The sequence below is a fragment of the Aquarana catesbeiana genome, linkage group LG05 (genome assembly GCF_042186555.1).
Source record: "Aquarana catesbeiana isolate 2022-GZ linkage group LG05, ASM4218655v1, whole genome shotgun sequence".
Taxonomy (NCBI): Eukaryota; Metazoa; Chordata; class Amphibia; order Anura; family Ranidae; genus Aquarana; species Aquarana catesbeiana.
The window spans coordinates 146,302,740-146,322,548 of record NC_133328.1 but is presented as its reverse complement, the minus strand read 5'-3'; the positions used below and the strand labels follow the sequence as shown (position 1 = coordinate 146,322,548).

The 19,809-nt window shown below is 42.7% G+C and overlaps 1 pseudogene; it reads right to left on the bottom strand.

Annotated features, from left to right (window-relative positions):
* Positions 1 to 3,561: 3,561 nt before the first annotated feature.
* Positions 3,562 to 18,021, bottom strand: LOC141145965 (uncharacterized; annotated as a pseudogene).
* Positions 18,022 to 19,809: the final 1,788 nt, after the last annotated feature.

Genomic DNA, 19,809 nt, shown 5'->3' with positions numbered 1-19,809 from the left:
TGTTCAGGGACTGTTATAAACATGGGAAAAAATGTGCCACTTTACAGGCATACTATAGACACCCCCCAGGTACGAAATTTAAAGTAATATTTTACTTTTATTGTTTCACTTTAAGCATTATTAAAATCACTACTCCTGAAAAAAAACTGCCGTTTTTAAAACTTTTTTTTGCATTGATACATGTCCCCTGGGGGAGGACCCGGGTCCCCAAACACTTTTTATGAAAATAACTTGCATATAAGCCTTTAAAATTAGCACTTTTGATTTCTCCCATAGACTTTTAAAGGGTGTTCCGCGGCTTTCGGATTTGCCGCAAACACCCCAAATTGTTTGCTATTCAGCTTACGTTCGACTCATTGAGCTCATCCCTGCTTCTTGGGATGCATGACCTTCATATCCTAGAAGGCCATGTGTGCTGCACATGTCATGTAACTCTGCAAACTTATTTTTTCAACAAAATAAAAGCCATAGCTAGAGACAAAACATTGTTTTTAATTTGGATAGAGTAAGGAAGGTTTTAAACTTCAGTGTTTTCTTACTGTTTTTGTTGCCATTAAGAGGTTTCCCTTTACTTTCTGCTTCAATAACACACTGACACCAGGGGGAAACAGACAGAAAATGAAGGGAATTCTCCCAAATAGGGGACCATGATATTAACATTGCTAAAAACAAATTAATCTGCAGCACAAAGGAATAATGTTTTGCAAATGAGGCAATTGTCAGCAAGAGAACAATTTCAAGTTTCTAAGCAATTAAAAGTCCATGCGCTGCCAAGTTCTTACAAGAAATAGTTCTTAAGCAAAAACCAAGGGTCATTCATAATCCCCAAACAAATGTCATTTTCTGTCCTAGATGCCTTCAAAATGAAGGTGCAAAAGCCATTAAGTGGCTTGGAAGAGCCAATAACAGAGACTTTGTTGTGTGCCAGACCCCTCGCTATAAAAGGTTGGGTTCCCAGCAGCCATTTGTCAGTGTGTGCTGGATTGATCTTGAGGAACTGAAAGTCTATTTGTAGGGTTATTTAGTAGCTGCTATACTGTGCTATACCATGGTACTTTGAGCTAAATTATTGTGGACTGCAGTGTGGTGGGCTACATGTTCTTATGTACCCACTCTACCCTAAGTTCACAGTTTAGAGACCCAACAGTTTTGTCTAGAACTACCACTTTGTGATTGTCGCCAACAAAAGTAGTTGCTGTTTACCTGTTACCCATTTGCAGTCTTTTTTGTCTATTTTATTGGGGTTTTATTTCCTTATATCATATGTTAGTTATGCTTTTTTCTGTTAGTTAAAAACACACAAAAATAGGGTTGGGGTTTATTTGAGGTGTACTATATTTTATATTAATTTTTTAATATATTTTTTCTTTTTCTTTTTGGCTAAGGCCTTTTTTTCAGGGTCAAACAAAGGGCAGGCAAAGCTGCTCTTTGCTTGTTGCATAAAGAAAATTTGGGAGTTTTGGGACTTTAAAATGAGGTCCATGGACAGTGTGGAGGTTGATAGAATACAATATATATTTATTGGTCATAAAAATGTATCAAACATATCACAAACATGAACCACATAAAAGAAAAAACATTGTAGTGAATGTCATTCCATAATTGTCCATGCACACATATGTATGTGCGCATACAACAGGGCATCAAGAATACATCAAATATGTCAGACTGGACACCACATAGTGGTCTCAGCTGATAAGTAAGTACATACAATGAACACATAATATATGTATACACATACATAAAAGCAGCACTGAGCGGTGAAAGTAAATAGATGAAAAAAGCGTAAAACCATAATTGATTGAAAGAAAATTTTCTGAGTTGATGGTAGAATGAGAGCATGCATCTGTGTGACAAAATGACCGACGCGTTTCGTGTAACCACTCATCAGGGACAAGATGCTCTAGGATATCTGTAAAAGTGTAGTAAAATAAAATTTTATAAGTAGCTGATTATGTCAGGGAGAGGTAAATGAGTCCCCCCTGAGTACTTACATGAAGTCAGTATAGAGAGATGTATCAGTGGTGGAGCCAAGGCCAAGATAGTTCATTTTTCTCTTTTGTTTTTTCATTCAAGTTTGTTGTTCAGAATTTCTGATCCCAGATTCTGATAAGCCCTCCGCCCGCAGACCCCGACAACCAAAGGCCAGGGTTGTCGGGAAGAGGCCCTTGTCCTCATCAACATGGGGACAAGGTGCTTTGGGGTGGGGGGCCACAGGGTGCACCCCTCCCCCAAAGCACCCACCCCACATGTTGAGGGCATGCGGCCTGGTACGATTCAGGAGGGGGGGCGCTCGCTCGTCCCCACCCCCTTTCCTGACCTGCCGGGCTGCGTGCTCGGATGGTATGGATTTTAGGGAGGCCCCCACGCTGTGTTTTTGGCATAGGGGTTCCCCTTAAAATCCATACCAGACCTAAGGGACTGGTATGCCCCTCGACGGGGCTCGCAAAGGCGTCAATCTCGCCGATAAAAGTGGCGAGATTGACTTCCTTTTCTAGTCCCGTCGTACCTGAGTCACTATCAAAATGAACGGACTTGTTCGTGTGTGGGCAAGTTCATTTGGAAAGTCCACCGTAACTCCATCGGGAACTAGGTCCACCGGAAAGTCCAGTCGTGTGTAGGCAAGTCCGTCCGTAGTCCGGTCGTGTGTAGGCAAGTCCGTTCATAAAAAAAAGTCCATCGAAAGTCTGTCAAAAGTCCGTCGGAGAAGTCCGGTCGGAAAGTCCGCCCATGTGTACGCTGCATTACTGTAATGTGGACTCCAGGGATGAGGAGGCAGTGGATGATAGGGTGGCAGGCCATATGTGGATGCCACCAATTGGAGAGAAGAAAACTTCTGCAGAGAACTAGAGGGAACAGCCATCCTAATCCAATTGGGGCCCTGCCCTATAGATACAGGCCACTGCTGCTTGGGAATTTTTTAGCAAATCTGCTGCCAACAGCATTGTTGTGGTCTGCAGCCTCTGCCTGCAGCATATCGGCCTTAGTAAAAGTATCAGCCCTTTGGGTAGACATATGACTCCTCAATATTCAATAGGAGCAACACTCCAATACGACGAGTCAGCAGAAAAATCCTGAAGTCAAGGTTTTTTTAATTAAAACAAAAAAATAATAAACATGCTATACTTACCTGCTCTGTTTAATGGTATTGCACAGAGCGGCCCTGAATCTGCTCTTCTGGGGTCCCCCACCAATTCTGTCTGCTCCTCCTCTTCTGTGTCTGCCTCCATAGCAAGCCACTTGCTATGTGGGTAGACATGTGGGCCTAATCCCAAGCCGGGCTCTGTGTGTTCATTGACACACCCAGTGTGGCTCAGCCCCACCCACACTCCCACAGGATATTATTGACAGCAGCAGGAGCTAATGGCTCACGCTGCTCTCACTATGTCCTGTAAGGAGAGAGATAGAGCTGCACTGCCACTCTCAGGCACATCACTGGATTAAGATTGGGCTCAGGTAGTTTTTTTTAAGGGGTCAACATCAACAACAGCAGTGTGAATCTGTTATTCACCACAACAGCTGCCCTTCCTTTGCAGTCAAACACCACATACCATTGATGTGCTATTTCGTTGTTGAGTACACCCAGGCACCGTAGGGTGCTTTGTCAACTGCTGAGGACTGCAAGCTAGTATGTATCTGGGTGACAGTGGAAGAAGATGATGAAAACTTGGTTAGCCACTCCACCAGCTCCTCTGCATACTCTGGCTGTATAGCACACCCAACAACTAAAAGAAATGGGAAACATGCCCTGACTGCACATGATGCCCTTACCACTTCTTTGGACTGTGGACACAGAGGCTGCTTGTCCCCTTATAGCTGCACAGCAACTTCTGCCTCTCCCCATAGGCCTGCCAGACATGATGATGATAATGTGGGGCTTAGTTGTATAAGTGTGGTGCTGGAGTGCACTGTACATTGTGGTGTTTGGGTACACTGTGTAAATTGTGGTGTTGGGTGCCCTTTTTTTTATGTAATCTTTATCTTATTAAATATATAAAATACATAAACTACAACGGAGTCAACAACGTTTCATTATTGAGGGTGCAGGGTGGCTGGTTTAGCCTAAGAGCATAACGTTGTACAACATCTGAGTTTAAGTATAACAAAAAACAGAAAAACTGGGGAGACATGGGGAAGGGAGTGGGGGTTAGGGAGAAACTTGTACCATTGCAATGCATAGAGAAAGTTCCATCCTGGGGACCTCAGCGGGAGCCCGCCCCACATTATAGATCTCATTTAATATGCTGGGGCATATCTCAGCCCTCAGACAGGAACCCCCCCCCCCAGGAGAGGAGCTAAAAAGCCTCCATCATACCTCCGTCTAGGGGAGACACCTCCCGGGCCCCCTCTGCAGCCTTCTCGGATGCGGGTCCTACCATAACAAATGATCAGTCAATTCCATCATGCCTCCTATATAGGATCTTTTTTTGGGGAAAGACAAGCAGCCTATATCTCTAAGTTACCTCCCTACATACATATTTTTATTTTATTTGCTTTTTGCTGAGTTCTCTGTATTACTGATAGTCAGTATATTAGTTTGAGGGTTCCTTTCCAGATACAATTTTTTTTTGTTGATGGCAGTTTCCCAAGTAGCGGTACCTGTCATTGCAAAAGCCCCATGAGGGAGGCGTTAACTGGTTTGTGTAATTATTTAACATTATAATAATTAATGAGTAGTTAGTGGCATCTGGCAGAGCCTTAATTTTAATAGACCACTCGCTTTCACCTGGTGTATAATTTAATTGGTATTTCTATTCATGATTATTATTGGGGTTCATCTGCTGCAGGTGTGCCTTCCCTCCTCTCCCCTCGTTACATCATACGTGTCAGACCCAGCTGTTCCAGAGGTCAGAATTACCTAAGAGAAGTCCTGGATTTTGTTTTTATCTGCTCTGGTTCCAAACTCCATTCCCCATTGGCTGAAGATACCACAGTCCCCCTGATGAAGATTGTGATTTGTTTGATCAAAATGCGTTGGAGCATTTTTTTTGTCAGGCACAACATTGAGGAAATTCCCGAATATAAGTTAATACCTGCCTGTATCAGTGTTATCCTTGTTTCCATGTCCTAATTGGGTTGCAATGGAACCAGAGCTCATGTTTTAAACTACTGTTGATCATAACCTTTAGATAATAAAATTACACTTGTATAGCACATTTGGCATTTGTCTGATGTATTTGGTTTCTGCATTAAAACCCCTGGGGGAACCTATTTTTTCTTTTTGTACTAATATTTGGGGTGCGCAGCATTCTTTAATTTCTATGTGGGTTTTCATTTCTATAATGCCTGTATTGCATGCGTGCATACTCATGTGCGTGTGAATACTTATAGAATTACATTTATTACAATGTTCTTTCTTGCATGTGGTTTCTGTTTTTGTATTATGCATCTTTTATGATTAATAAATATGTACCTCCATTTAGTTTACCTTCACAATGTCTACTACCTCATTTAAAGTCTCAAAATCCCCCTTTTTAGTTTTCGTACCAGGGATGGAGGCACACTATATATGTGCCTCATCTAAAGTCCCAAATTCCCCCCTTTTTTTTCTCACAACAGGGATGGAAGCTTGTTTGACAGGGTTAGCAGTGTTCCCCTGCAACCCATGTACCATGTCCGGGCATTGCCTACCCTGGACACAACTACACTGTGTCCAGGAGACTGATCAGCATATGTGCGTTGTGACATGGCTTTGTGATTGATCTGTGTTTTGTTGTCTGTCCAGGGCCATTTCTTGTCTATTTCTGGGAGCTGAGATGTGCTCTGTGTGCCTCCTCCCCGCCGCCCCTCCCGTCACCCCTTTTGGGGTGGGCGGATGTGTGTGGGGGGATGTTCTGGCGCACACAGTGCATCGGCGCCACGCATCCCGCTTCACGTGTGACATCATGCATTATGACGTGGGGAGCGAGTCCTCCCATCTTGGGAGGATGCACCTGGGAAATATGGGCATTCTCCGTGGGAGGTGCACGCCGTCTGTGTTGGAACACCTCCCTGTCTGTACCAGACCAGCGTGACGCTGGTGGCAGACAGCGTGCATGTGCGAGGGGCGGCTATACCTGACCTCCCCAACACAGTCCTGATGCCATATTTTGAAGACAACAGATGTCATCACAACACCTTACCTTCCTCTCCTTGGGACCCTAGGATGCTACTTTAAGGTTACTATACTCATCACCCTGATTATCGGTTCTTTTCCTGTACTAACCATTTTTGGTGAATAATCAATATGACACAATGATATTGTCTCTTTTAGATTCCCTCTGGTTGTCCCCATTGGTCCATCACCTGGTCCCATTAGGAATATTAGCAATCTGTGTCCTGAGTCTCTGTATGGTGGGGGGGCTTTGTGTGTGCACCCCACTGGCGTGCGGCTTCATGCTACCTCAGCTCCCATGAAAGTCTAAGTTTCTGGCCTCGGCTCCATACTCACCACACCTCATCACACTGACCTTATGTAAGTATTCAGGGTGGGCTCTATTGTCCCATCCTCGATATGGTCTTTTCATTATAACCTGATTAATTAAATACACCTTCTTATATTCTGTAGATAACCCAGAGCATCCGCCCCTGATGAGTGTTCCACACACGAAATGCGTCGGGCAATAGGGATGCATATATACGCACTGATCCCATCATCAATTTTAAATATCTATCTTTAACCAACTATGATCCTACTGGTTTTACAAATATTTTTATTTTTCTCGCAATGTTGTTCAGATGCTATATGTATATGTATTAATTCATGTAATGTAATAACCCATCAATTCAGACCACTATGTGGGGCTTGGTTGTTATGCACTGCTGTACCCTTGATGCCTGTATTGCATGCGCGCATACTCATGTGCGTGTGAATACTTACAGAATTACATTTATTACAATGTTCTTTCTTGCATTTGGTTTCTGTTTTTGAGATGTATTATGCATTTTTTATGATTGATAAATATGTACTTCCATTTAGTTTACCTTCACAATGTCTACAGCCTCATTTAAAGTCCCCAAATTCCCCTTTTTAGTTTTCGTACCAGGGATGGAGGCACACTATATGTGCCCCATCTAAAGTCCCAAATTCCCCCCATTTTTTAAAGTAAATGACCAGACGTGTATAGCGCCCCTTCCCTAGGCTGGCTAAATTTAGCTAAATTTAGTTATTGGCTCTTCTGTACCCCACTGAGAAGCAGTTTATTTTCCAGGTCTGGTCAGGTCTCTCTAAGCCTGGTGGTTGATTGTTCCTGCCTCTGGAAGAAGCTTCCAGAAATAGCCACTGGATTATGAAAATGTATCTGACTTCAGCCAACCCTTGGGAGACAGACCCAAAAGATGTAGCTGGGGAGAAGATAAATGTTTGGGAGGGTCTGTTCAGAGGGCCCTTTCTCCTGGGGTCTTTCCCCCTGGGAGGCAGCATGTTTCTTAATAGCTGTTGCTGTTAGGCCTCAGCATGTGCTTGGCTGAGGGCCTGAAGGAGCCTGGATTAAGGAGAACTTGCTGGAGGAAACTGCCTGTAGAAGCTGGACTGGAGAGGTAATGTAACATTCAAAGCTGAATTCCGGGCAATCATATAAGTAAACAATTGAAATACATACAGTATATGGAAGTTGTTTTTCCTGCCAAAGAAATTGTATTTCTGTCCTACTTCTAAGATTTACACAGCTCTTCCCTCTCTTGCAGGGGAGGGGACCAGATTTTGCTCTGCTGCAGTTTTACTTTTGACTTATAGATCTTCTCCTCTCGCCCACCCTATAACTAAACAATGAAAAAATAATTGGTTCATCTCTCTGTTCCTCTGCTCACTACTGCTATTAGCATGGCTCTTTGAACTGCAGCACACCTAACTAGCTCCTTGTGCTGCTTTCTCCTCCCTCTCTTTAGTCTATGCTTTACAGACTGTACAATAGACTACTTAAGCAAATGACAAGTCAAATTCAGTTATGTACACTGCTTGCATAAAAAACAATGAAGTATAAAAATACAGAGCTATATTAAATTGTGTCTTTTATATCTACCCTAAGTTTAACTTTAAATATTACATTAGGACAAATTTGAAACAAACCCCATGGAAGTATTGTATGCTTGTCTAATCAAAATAGCTCAACAATGTTTGAAGATTTACAACTGGTAACTTTTGGTAAGTTTCTTTGGAATAGTATGGCGTCATCCATTCTGTCAATTTTGCCACCCATACTTTACGTCGAAAGTGAATGGTTATGTGATACTTCTCACTGGTGCCAAATGTAATCATAAAGGGCTTAATTTGTCATATTTCAAATGGCAAATAAAATGGTTAACAGCTGGAGAAAGAAATGCAAATATTATGCAAGACAATATAAATGAAGTCCATTGCTTGAACTTCAAGAGGTTGGATTGCTTCTTGTAGGACATATTATTGCCGTACATTAGCAGGGTGGCCTTGTGACATTGGAATTCTTTGCTGTTAATACATTTTCCTATCATTTTTCATTGCAAAAAAAATAATTCCCAGGAACAATGTGGCTCTTGCAATACAACAATTCACATTTTGTTTGCATGCAAGGTTTTAAGCATAGCTAACAGATTTCAGGGACTGTTGGAAATTTTCATTGTATAAGAAAATTCCTTGACACCCAGAGAAAATTATGTGCATTTAACCTTGTTGCATTGCCAATACTATTTGCAGCATTACTACACAGTTTGCTTATATTCTGTGGAAGATAAATAAGTTATTCTGTCCTTCATTCTTGACCCATTTATTTTTTTCAAGCAGTCAGTAATTAATGTTTCTGTAATTAAACTTCTGCAGTGGCTGCTTGTCATGGAACTCCCAGGCGATCCACAAGAGTACAGTGAGCTATATCAGTGCTTTGTATTTCTAGATAACAGGGTTTATGAGAAAGCACATACTTGTAATTTTACAAATGGACTTTAGATCATTAGTTTGGCAGTAATAAGACACAGAAGTAGAGTGAGACAGATGGTGAATTGCAGCCATCAGCTTGTTCAGTTACTGCTATTTTCAAGGTATATTCACATTATTGCTAGGTGAGACGCCAGCTTGACCTATTTTACCTGAGAGGTATTTTGCTGTGCTTAACCTTAGCAGTGACTTTTGCCTAAATAAAACTGGGCTCAGGTAATTAATTTGTAAAAAAAAAACAAAAAAAATCTAATGTCTAAAGACCTAGCTTACTAAAGAAAATGTCATTGTGAAGTTTGAGAGGAGATAAATATAATGAGCTGAGTTCAATAAGTTTGGAAAAGATTTTGTGGGACATAAAACTTTGTTTCAGTATTGTTTTCCTGCAAGCTAAATGGCAGGTTCTTCAGCAGTGAAACCACCTTTTTGAGCTATTATATGCTGTGTAAGGTAGCCAAGATATTTCCTATACTTACCACTGAAATATTCAGATTTAGGAGATTAAAGTGTACCCCCGTGTCACCAACAGAAGGCAGAAGGTTCTTACCAGATAGATGTCTGGCTTTCTCCAGATACTATGGGGATGAAAATGTGCTACAGTGAGATTGCAACCTTGGGTATTGCCAGGACAACACCTGACAGTTCATGCAGGAGTTGGGACCTAAAAAAAAAGTACCAAACTGTAAAGTAGAGATAAGGTTAGGACAGGTTGAGATGAGGGCTGGCAGAAGATAATTGTAGCTGAGGACGAAAAAGATCAAGGCAGACAGAAGGCAGAAACCAAAAACCAAACCAGTTTGAGTTCTAAGTAGAGGAAACCAAAAATATCAGATTCTAAGGATGACCTGATGAGAAGTAGAGGCAAAAACAAAAAAACAGGCCAAAAACAAAAAATGGCCTATAAAGGTACATCGTCAATCACATCATCCAGTGATGCAGATCCACAGAAATCACGATGAACAGTGCTCGCCGACCCACCAAAAATAAAATACAGCGACCGCTGAAATGATCTGCTCCCAAGGACTGTTTGCTCACAAACGACAGCTCTGGCAGATGACAGCTAAGTACAAAAAACATGAGGTCTCCCTATTCATGCCATTGACCACATATGGTCCTCTGTGACATCTATACCAGTGTTTTTGTGCGGGGTCCACTAGTAACATGTATACCAGACCCTCATCAAGGATAGGGGGTCTGGTATAGATAAAGGGAATCTCCAGCCATTTTTTTAACAAACCAAAATAAAGTGCTGACATATTTAAACAGTGTTCTTTTTCTTTATAAATATAGGTTTTGTTGTAGTAAATTGTATACAATGTACAGATTTTCCACTTCAGCAGCCAGGAATCCATGTAAATCTGACTCTGTCACAACAAAATGCCATTTCATATGGGGACTTTTGGTCCCCATGTGATAAATATGAAGTTTAATGAAAAAAGTGTAAAAAAAAAAATTAAGTTACTCCCTAGCACCTGAAAACCCCTCCAAAAATGTTTGAACCTCCCATACATGCACATACAAATGTAAACACATGTGTTGGGTGTACCTATATACGTAAAAGTGAGCGGAAGCATTCATTCTTGTGCTATTATTTATTGTTAACTCTAAACTGATGACCTGTAGGAGCTTTTAAATAGTCACCTATGGAAAATTGTGGGTTTGATAATAATGTGACTAAGAACCAGTCTGAATTCTAGGACGTGGTCACATGTCATCAGAGGGAGCTTAAGGAACCAAGGTTCAGATGGCGTCAGTGTCTCTGCCTGATCTCCTATCTTTCCCATCATGTGACCAATGCTCTGGAATTTTTTTTATAGTAATATGCTTTAGAGGGAGCATAAAGTGGCTTTTTCTGCAGCCAACATGAGTATTTGGGGCATTTTTCTGTTTCTTTTATTTTATTGTGCACGGTACTCAGGTTGGGAGACTTTTGTTACATTATAAGAACACTTACAGTATGTAAAGGCAAAAATGAAAATATTATTTGAATGTATAACCAACATTTTTTTGTTTGTTTTGGATATAGAAGGTTTAGACCCCCATTCAAGCTTTATCTTCTGTTCTTTTTAAGTCTCAAAGGAGTGCTGAACAAAAGGTTCTCTTTTTTAAGGGGTGCCACATTGTGTGGAGAACAGCCTTACCAGAGCAACTCTGCCCTGAATGATCATCAAAAATTTAAATTCAACACCTTAATGTGAAGCTGTGCACAATCCCTTAAAAAGTGTATGGGGACCCAGGTACTGCCCTAGGGGACATGTATGAATGCAAACATTTTTTTTTTTAAATGACCGTTTTTTCAGGAGCAGTGATACTATTAATGCTTAAAGTGATACAATAAAGATGAAATATTCCTTTAAATATCGTGCCTGGGGGTCCCCTTAGTCTGCGCATAAAGTGGCGCATCTGTGTGATGTGTAGAACAGTGCCACAGCAAAATTACATTTCTAAAGGAAAAAATTTCATTTAAACTTACTTGAAGCTGTAATGTATTGCCGACTCCTGGCAATATAGATGAAAAATCAAGGAAACAATTGGCCAAAATTGGCCAAAAAAATTACAGTGTGGGATCCCCCCAAAAATCCATACCAGGCCCTTTAGGTCTGGCATAGATTTTAAGGGAAACTCCACGCCAAAACTAAAAAAAATTGGAGTGGGGTCCCCCCAAAATCCATACCAGACCCTTATCCGAGCAAGCAGCCTGGTAGGCCAGGAAAGGGGGGGACAAACAAGCGCCACCCCTCCTGAACTATACCAGGCCGCTTGCTCTCAACATGAGGAGGGTGCTTTGGGGTCCCCCAAAGCACATTGTCCCCATGTTGATGGGGACAAGGGCCTCTTCCCGACATCCCTGGGCATTGGCTGCGGGTGGGGGACTTATCAGAATCTGGAAGCCCCCTTTAACAAGGGGGCCCCCCAGATCCCGCCCCCCCATGTGAATGGGTATCGAGTACATTTTACCCCTACCCATTCACCAAAAAAGTATCAAAAAATAGAAACCACAATAGACAGTTTTTGACAATTCCTTTAGTAAAAAAGTGTCCAGCGATGTACATCCATCGTCAATAACGCTGCCCAACGGACCTGAAAAATAGGGAAAAAAAAAAAACTCCACCTCCATAGGAGTCCTCCCACTGACTGGTGTCTTTTAGCTTTGACAGCTGTTACATTGACAAGGGCAGAGCCACCCACTGACGTAACTGGATGACCCTGCCCCGTCTAATGTCACATGATGTCAGAAGGGGGCAGGATCACTCAGTTACCTCACCGGGGGGCCCCGCTGTTGCCTATATAACAGCTGTCACAGCCAAGAGACAGCAGTCGCCGAGAGGCCTCCCATTGAGGGGGAGCTTTTTTTTCGTGTCCTTTGGGCGTTGTGATTGAAGATGAATGGACATTGTGGGACACTTTTTTTACTTTTTTAAAAGGAATTGTCAAAAACTGTCTGTTGTGGTTTTTACTTTTTGACACTTTTTTGGTAAATGAGTGGGGGTAACCGATACCCAATCAAATGGGGGGGCGGGATCTGGGGCCCCCTTGTTAAAGGGGTCTTCCAGATTCTGATAAGCCCCCGGCCTGCAAACCCCGAAAACCAATGGCCAGGGTTGCTGGGAAGAGGCCCTTGTCCCCATTAACATGGGGTCAAGGTGCTTTGGGGGACCCCAAAGCACCCTCCCCATGTTGAGGGCTAGTGGCCTGGTATGGTTCAGGAGGGGTGGCACTCGCTGGTCCCCCCCTCTTTTCCTGGCCTGCCGGGTTGCTTGCTCGGATAAGGGTCTGGTATGGATTTTGGGGTGGGACCCCACTCCAATTTTTTAAAAAATGTTGGCTTGAAGTTCCCCTTAAAATCTATGCCAGACACAAAGGGCGTGGTATGGATTTAGGGGGGGACCCCATGCCGTTTTTTTTCTTAATTCTGTCATAAGGTACCCCTTAACCACTTCAATGCACTGTATTATATACTTTGCACTGACTGCACTATATATATATATATATATATATATATATATATATATATATATATATATATATATATACACACATACACATATACATACATACATATACACACACTAAACTGCCTGCACGCCACTAATTAACCCTCCTAATATAGCTCAAGTTCTCTCAATCTCCTCCACGTATCACACTACATACGGCCGCCATGTAAGCAGCCATATATAGTGTGGGGAGTGGACTTAGCCCCATGAGCCATAACCATCGCTCTCCCAGCAGATCGCGCTGTGATTGGCCAAAGCATGCAGGTCAGGTGCATACTTTGGCCAATCAGCAGCCATCACTGCAATCGAATTTGCCGCGAACACCCCATATGTTTGGTTCATTTGCGGACAAATGAACCCCCGATATTCAAGTAGAACTTACGCTTGATTCAAACATAGGGACCATCCTTACTCATCATCCATCCATCCAGCTGCACCTTTTTAGGACTGTTAGGACTGTGCCTCCACCACAGGCTCACACTCTCATATATATATATATATATATATATATATATATATATATATATATAGAGTAATATCGGAGTATTTAGCTCAGTGGTAGATGCATCTTCACGTAGTGAGTCCACAGCAGTCAGTTATCAGGTTTGAGGGCATGGCAGCCCATTTTTATTCACAGGAACAAAATAAAAGTTTATACATAGGATTTCCCACACAGGGATTCTTCTTCAGTAAATTCATACAACTGAAAATGCCAAGCCTCCTGGCTCCTAGGCTTACTTTGCCTTGCAGTTCCCCACTGAACCAGCCTACTCCTGGCCACAACAAAACCCTCCAGACCCCTGGGTTTGCTTACTGTCCCCCAGACTTCAGGACTTCCTTCAGCCCCCTTGGACTTGCTAGTCGCCTTGGCTCTCCCAGCCTCCCAGACCCTTCTCTGGTCTCACAGGCCCTTGTAGCCGTCCCAACCTTCCCAGTCCTTCAGACACCAAGTCCCCTCTTACCAGGGATGTAGTCACACACAGGGCAGACAGCTTTTCAGACACAGGTCTGTCTTACAGCAGCAAGCTGCACACACTCCACCTTCCTCTACTCTCTGCTCTCACTAGCCCCTCATTATATGGGCTGTGTGCACCTGGGCACACAACTTGCTGGCTCTCCACAAGACATGGACACAGGGTTAGAGATCCCATCCCACCCAAGTCTCTGTGGGATCTCCAAACTACAGAGCGCCATTGGAACCTAGCAAAACCTAGAGAAAGCTGCCAACACATTTTTCTCCCTTTCAAAGCTATGCTTTGTAGCACTGCAGTCACTTGACATGCAAACTCTGTGTCCATTTTCCATCCCTTTTCACAGTGACAGGGACTCTCACTATTACAATATATATATATATATATATATATATATATATATATATATATATATATATATATATATATATATATATCCCAACCACAACATTACCTGCCTGGAGTTTGCATGTTCTCCCTGTGCCTGCGTGGGTTTCCTCTGGGTACTCCGGTTTCCTCCCACACTCCAAAGACATGCTGGTAGGTTAATTGGATCCTGTCTAAATTGTCCCTAGTATGTATGAATGTGAGTTAGGGACCTTAGATTGTAAGCTCCTTGAGGGTAGGGACTGATGTGAATGTACGATGTATATGTAAAACGTTGCGTAAATTGACGGCGCTATATAAGTACCAGAAATAAAAAAATAAAATAAAAAAAAATATATATATATACAGTATGTGTGGTTTTTATACTTTTGTGAGTATTAATTTTTAACTTTTCTTTGTAATTAAACCTTCTTGGAACTTACTACACCAGAGTGGTCACGCTGTCTCCCTCCCTTCCCCTCTCTATGTTTGAGGCCAGAGCAGCGGCGCTGAAAAAAGACAGCAGGCTTTTATGAAGTGTGTTTTGCTGTAGATTGCTGAAAAATCAAAGTGGACAAAAAAAGCCCTCAAAAGAAGAATTGGAAAGGGGCTGAGTCTTTCGAAGAGCTGCATTTGAGACAATTCTCCCACAATACATTCATAAAGATTTGCATTTTGAAAGATGAAATGTAAAAGTCAGTTATCTCTGTGGTTGAGTGTTTGCCAAACAAGTGCAAGGGGATAAGGAAAGCTGCTACTTACAGATGATCCCCCGCCTGAGAAATTTTTGTGCATCTTAAGGTCTACTTTCACCAAATTATTAGATTTCTAGTGTGACAACAACATTAGAAGTCTGCCATGAAGACTTGACTGTTCTGATATGGAGGAGCCTTCTAAGTTCTATAACATCAACATGAATATACTGAAGTCAGCCATAGAGGAAGCAATTGTTTTTCTTGCAACCACGGGTCAGTCAGTGTTGATGGGGGAATCCCTCCCGTGGAGCTATTGTGTTCTCCCGGTTGGGGGGGGGGCAGGGAAGGCCACAACACAGTGATTATTGCTAGTGGCTATAACAGCCGCTAGCAATAATCTAATGTAAAATCTGACTGGTTGGTTGTACGATAGATTGATCAACTTGGGTACATTCAGCCTGCCCATACATGGTTTCTCTATTCGAACCATCTATGGCTGGCTTTAGTTTGCTAGGATAATACAGAGTCTGCTAGGACCTTCATGTGTTAAAAATCATTGTTTTTGCTTATTTACATTAACATACAAAGCTTAGAAATGATCATTTCCAAATATGCCGTATATTCAACTCTCATTGTTAAAGATAACATTCGTTATGGCAAAAAAAAGAAAATTGTTATACTGTAGCTCAGATAATTGAGCCTATAGAGTTTTTGCATTTCAGATCTGCTTTCAGTTCAGAAACCACAAACATCTTACTATTATATGTTAAGCTAAAGTGAATGCAGTTTAAGGTATGGTTTAAAAATAGTTTAACTTTGAACAAAAACTAAAATGCTCTACAAAATGAATGCCATCCATTAAATATATTTTCACCGGAATTTTTGTTCATGTGCATTGTCCCTTTCACCTTGGAAATGCAATCTCAAGCTTGTGGCTGGCTTCAAACAATTATCTATCTGTTCTGCTGATGCCATAACTCCTCTTCTTATCTCCGCTTTCCTAGCTCTCTGTTTCTCATCTTCTGAAGTCCCTGAACTCTGTGTCTTTTTCTTACTTTCCTTTTACCAAACTTTGTAAAGTTTGTCTAGACTTACAGAATAGGTGAAATACTCTTACAGCTTCGGAAAAAGGAATGTGAGCGCAAAGAGAAGAAAAAACATGTTTTAATAATGATCTTTCAATAGTAGGGTAACCCATTCTTGTGTAATATAAAACTGTAAATTCCTATTTATTATTTATAAAGATGTTAAACTTGTAACATGAAATGGATTATTACATGGAAGAGCCATGTTGCCTAATATTCCTTCTGTAAGTTATCCTCCTGTGTATGTGATCTTCTTGTCTGTTATGCAAATGTAGAGCTACTCTAATGCCCTGTTCACATGGTCGGAATATGTGCGATCGGAGCTTGTTGTCGAAATTCCGACCGTGTGTGAGCTCCATCGGACTTTTTCTATCGGAATTTCCGACACACAAAGTTTGGGAGCAGGCTATAAAATTTTCCGACAACAAAATCCGTTTGCGTAAATTCCGACCATGTGTGGACAATTCTGATGCACAAAGTGCCACGCATGCTCAGAATAAATTAAGAGAGGAAAGCTATTGGCTACTGCCCCATTTATAGTCATGACGTATGTGTTTTACGTCACCGCATTCAGAACGATCAGATTTTCTGACAAATTTGTGCGACCGTGTGTATGCAAGTTTGAGCCAACATCCGTCAGAAAAAATTCATGGATTTTGTTGTCGGAATGTCCGATCAATGTCCAATCGTGTGTACAGGGCATTAGTGGAGCCACTGGATATGTTTGGGTCCTACCACCCTGCTCCAGTGATGATCTGCCATGTACACAGACAAACCTGTAATGATTTACAATGAGTTTTTTTGAACAAACAAAGTCCTGTAAAGGAATTTAGTTTGACAGCAGCTTCAATGGCTATACAGATTAAGTATCACATGACACAGTTATGGGTGGAAACACCAATCATTCTCAACCACTGACTGTGAAATACCTGGTCAATAACATACACTAGGCATGGGGGTATGATGATAACATACAATAGTTATCACAATGGTAAATACAGAGACAATTTCCAAAAGTGTTTTTGGAATGCTCATTCCCTCTGGCAAGAGGATTTGTAATCGCAAGGTATATAGGAGCAACACGGTGTCAGAAATCATGAATCAGACTGAGACAGATGTACAGTTAAATCTCACTTGTTTAATAATAATAAAAAAGGTAAACAGAGTAAAGGTAGTCAAAACATAGCCAGAGTTCAGGAACCGGAACGGATAGTCAGACAAGCCAAAACGTCAGGGAGCCAGAGATGAGCGTAGTAGAACAGCAAGCAAGATCTGGAGCCAGAAGGAATGTCAGCCAAGCAAGTCTTTAACAGGAACACAGGAGAGCGTCTCTAGAGATGTGACCAAGGGGAAGGCAGGGACCATCTGGGCTGGACGGCTTAAGTAGGCAGGACTGACGAGCAGGATATCATCAACAGGTGAGTCACTGTGGAGAGATAGGAGCTGGCAATTAGCCGACAGCTGAGCGGCCAGCTCAGAGAAGGAAGGGCTGACCCCAGCCCTGACAGTACCCCCTCCTCAATGACCCCTCCCCCGGACCACCAGGCTTGAGGGGAAAACGTCTATGGAAATCACGGAGGAGGACAGGGGCATGTACGTCTGAGGATGTGACCCAAGACCGTTCCTCCAGACTGTACGCTTTCCAATGCACCAGATACTGTATGCGTCCACGGAACCTACGGGAGTCAACAATGGACTGTACTTCTTACTCCTCATGGTTCACAAGCTGTACTGGGTGAGGACGAGACGCCGAGGTGGTAAAGCGGTTGCAGACCAAAGGTTTTAATAAGGAGACATGAAATACGTTTGAGATACGCATATTAGAATTAAGGTCTAATGCGCAAGCCACTTGGTTAATTCTGCGAAGAATACGAAAAGGCCCAATAAACCGAGGTGCAAACTTCAGAGAGGGAACACAAAGTCGGAGATTGCGAGATGACAGCCAGACTCTGTCCCCAACCTGGTAGGAAGGCGCAGGCATGCGTCTGCCGTCAGCATGGAGTCTGTACCTATCATTAGCATGTCACAAAGCCTCCTGGACTTGGGCCCAAGTGGAATGAAGACCACAGAGATGCTCCTCTAATGCAGGAATACCCTTGCGGAACAAATGAGTCGGGCAATATGGAAGGTTGCAAACCATAGTTCGCCATAAACGGGGACAATCGGGAAGTAAAATTCAAAGCACTATTGTGAGCAAACTCCGCCCATGGTAAGAGGTCTGACCAGTTGTTATGATGGTCAGAAATATAGCAACGTAGGAATTGATCCAAGGACCGACTGGCTCGTTCTGCGGCCCCATTTGACTGCGGGTGATACGCAGAGGAGAAAGCAAGCTGAATTCCCAACTGTGCACAAAAGGCTCGCCAGAACCGGGACACAAACTGACTACCCCTGTCCAAGACAATCACCTTGGGTAGCCCATGTAAGCAAAAGATCTCCCGAGCAAAAAATGGAAGCCAGTTTCTTAGAAGTGGGCAACATCTTAAGTGGAATACAATGAGACATTTTCGAGAACCAGTCAACCACCTTAAGGATAACTGTGTTGCCTTGGGAGCTGGTAAACTCCACAATGACAGGTGGGTCCAGGGCCTCTCTCCATTGGGTATGGGTTGTAGGAGGCCCACTGGAAGGTGTCGTGGAGTCTTACTCTGAGCACACATGGAACAGGCAGCTACGAAGACAGATACATCAGCACATAGACTAGGCCACCAGAATTATTGGGAAATGGCCCAAAAAGGTTGATTCTTCCCAGGGTGGCCAGCAGCCTTGGGAGAATAGTAAGTCTGGTGCACGACAGTACGGAGACTCTCTGGGACAAAGCAGCGGTCACAAGGTTTCTCAGGAGGAGCATTAACCTGAGCAGCAAGAATTTTGTCACCCAAAGGAGAAGTGAGACTGGTGCGAACCGTTGCCAGAATACGATCAGGAGGAATCACAGGAACCGGAACTGACTCCATCTTGGAAGTGGAGGAAAATTGTTGTGACAAAGCGTCAGCCCTTACATTCTTAGTACCGGGTAAGAATGAGACAATGTAATTGACACTAGACAAGAAAAGAGCCCATCGCGCCCTTCTGGGAGAGAGGCGTTTAGCCTCAGACAAGAATGTGAGATTCTTATGGTCAGTAAGAATGAGAACTGGCACAGTGGTACGTTTGAGGAGATGTCTCCATTCCTTCAGGGCTAAAATGATCGCTAACAGCTCTCTGTCCCACAATCTCGTAATTGCACTCCACTGGTGACAAATTCTTGGAAAAGTAGCCACAAGGATGCATAGCGCTCTCAGAGGTAGGACATTGAGACAGAAGGGCGCCAACTCCAGTCTCAGAAGCATAAACCTCAAGGATAAAAGGTAACATAGGATCAGGAAGTACCAACACAGGAGCAGAAACTAAGGCAACCTTGAGACTCTCAAAGGCCTTAATGGACTCTGGAGACCAACACTGTGGGTTACCGTCCTTTCTGGTCATATCAGTCAGGGGCTTGACCAGAGACGAGAAGTTATGAATAAACTTCTGATAATAGTTGGCAAAGCCAAGAAAACGCTGCAGAGGATGTAAACCCACGGGTCGGGGCCACTGTAGGACTACTGAAAGTTTCTCTGGGTCCATCGGAAAACCAGCAGTGGAAATGATAAAACGCAGGAATTTAACCTGTTCATGATGGAATTTGCACTTCTCCAATTTACAATAGAGATTGTTCTCTCTTAGTTTCTGAAGCACACGACAGACACCTGTGTGGTGGCTCTCCAGGGACTTGGAAAATATGAGGATATCATTGAGATAAACCACCACACATAACTGCAACAAATC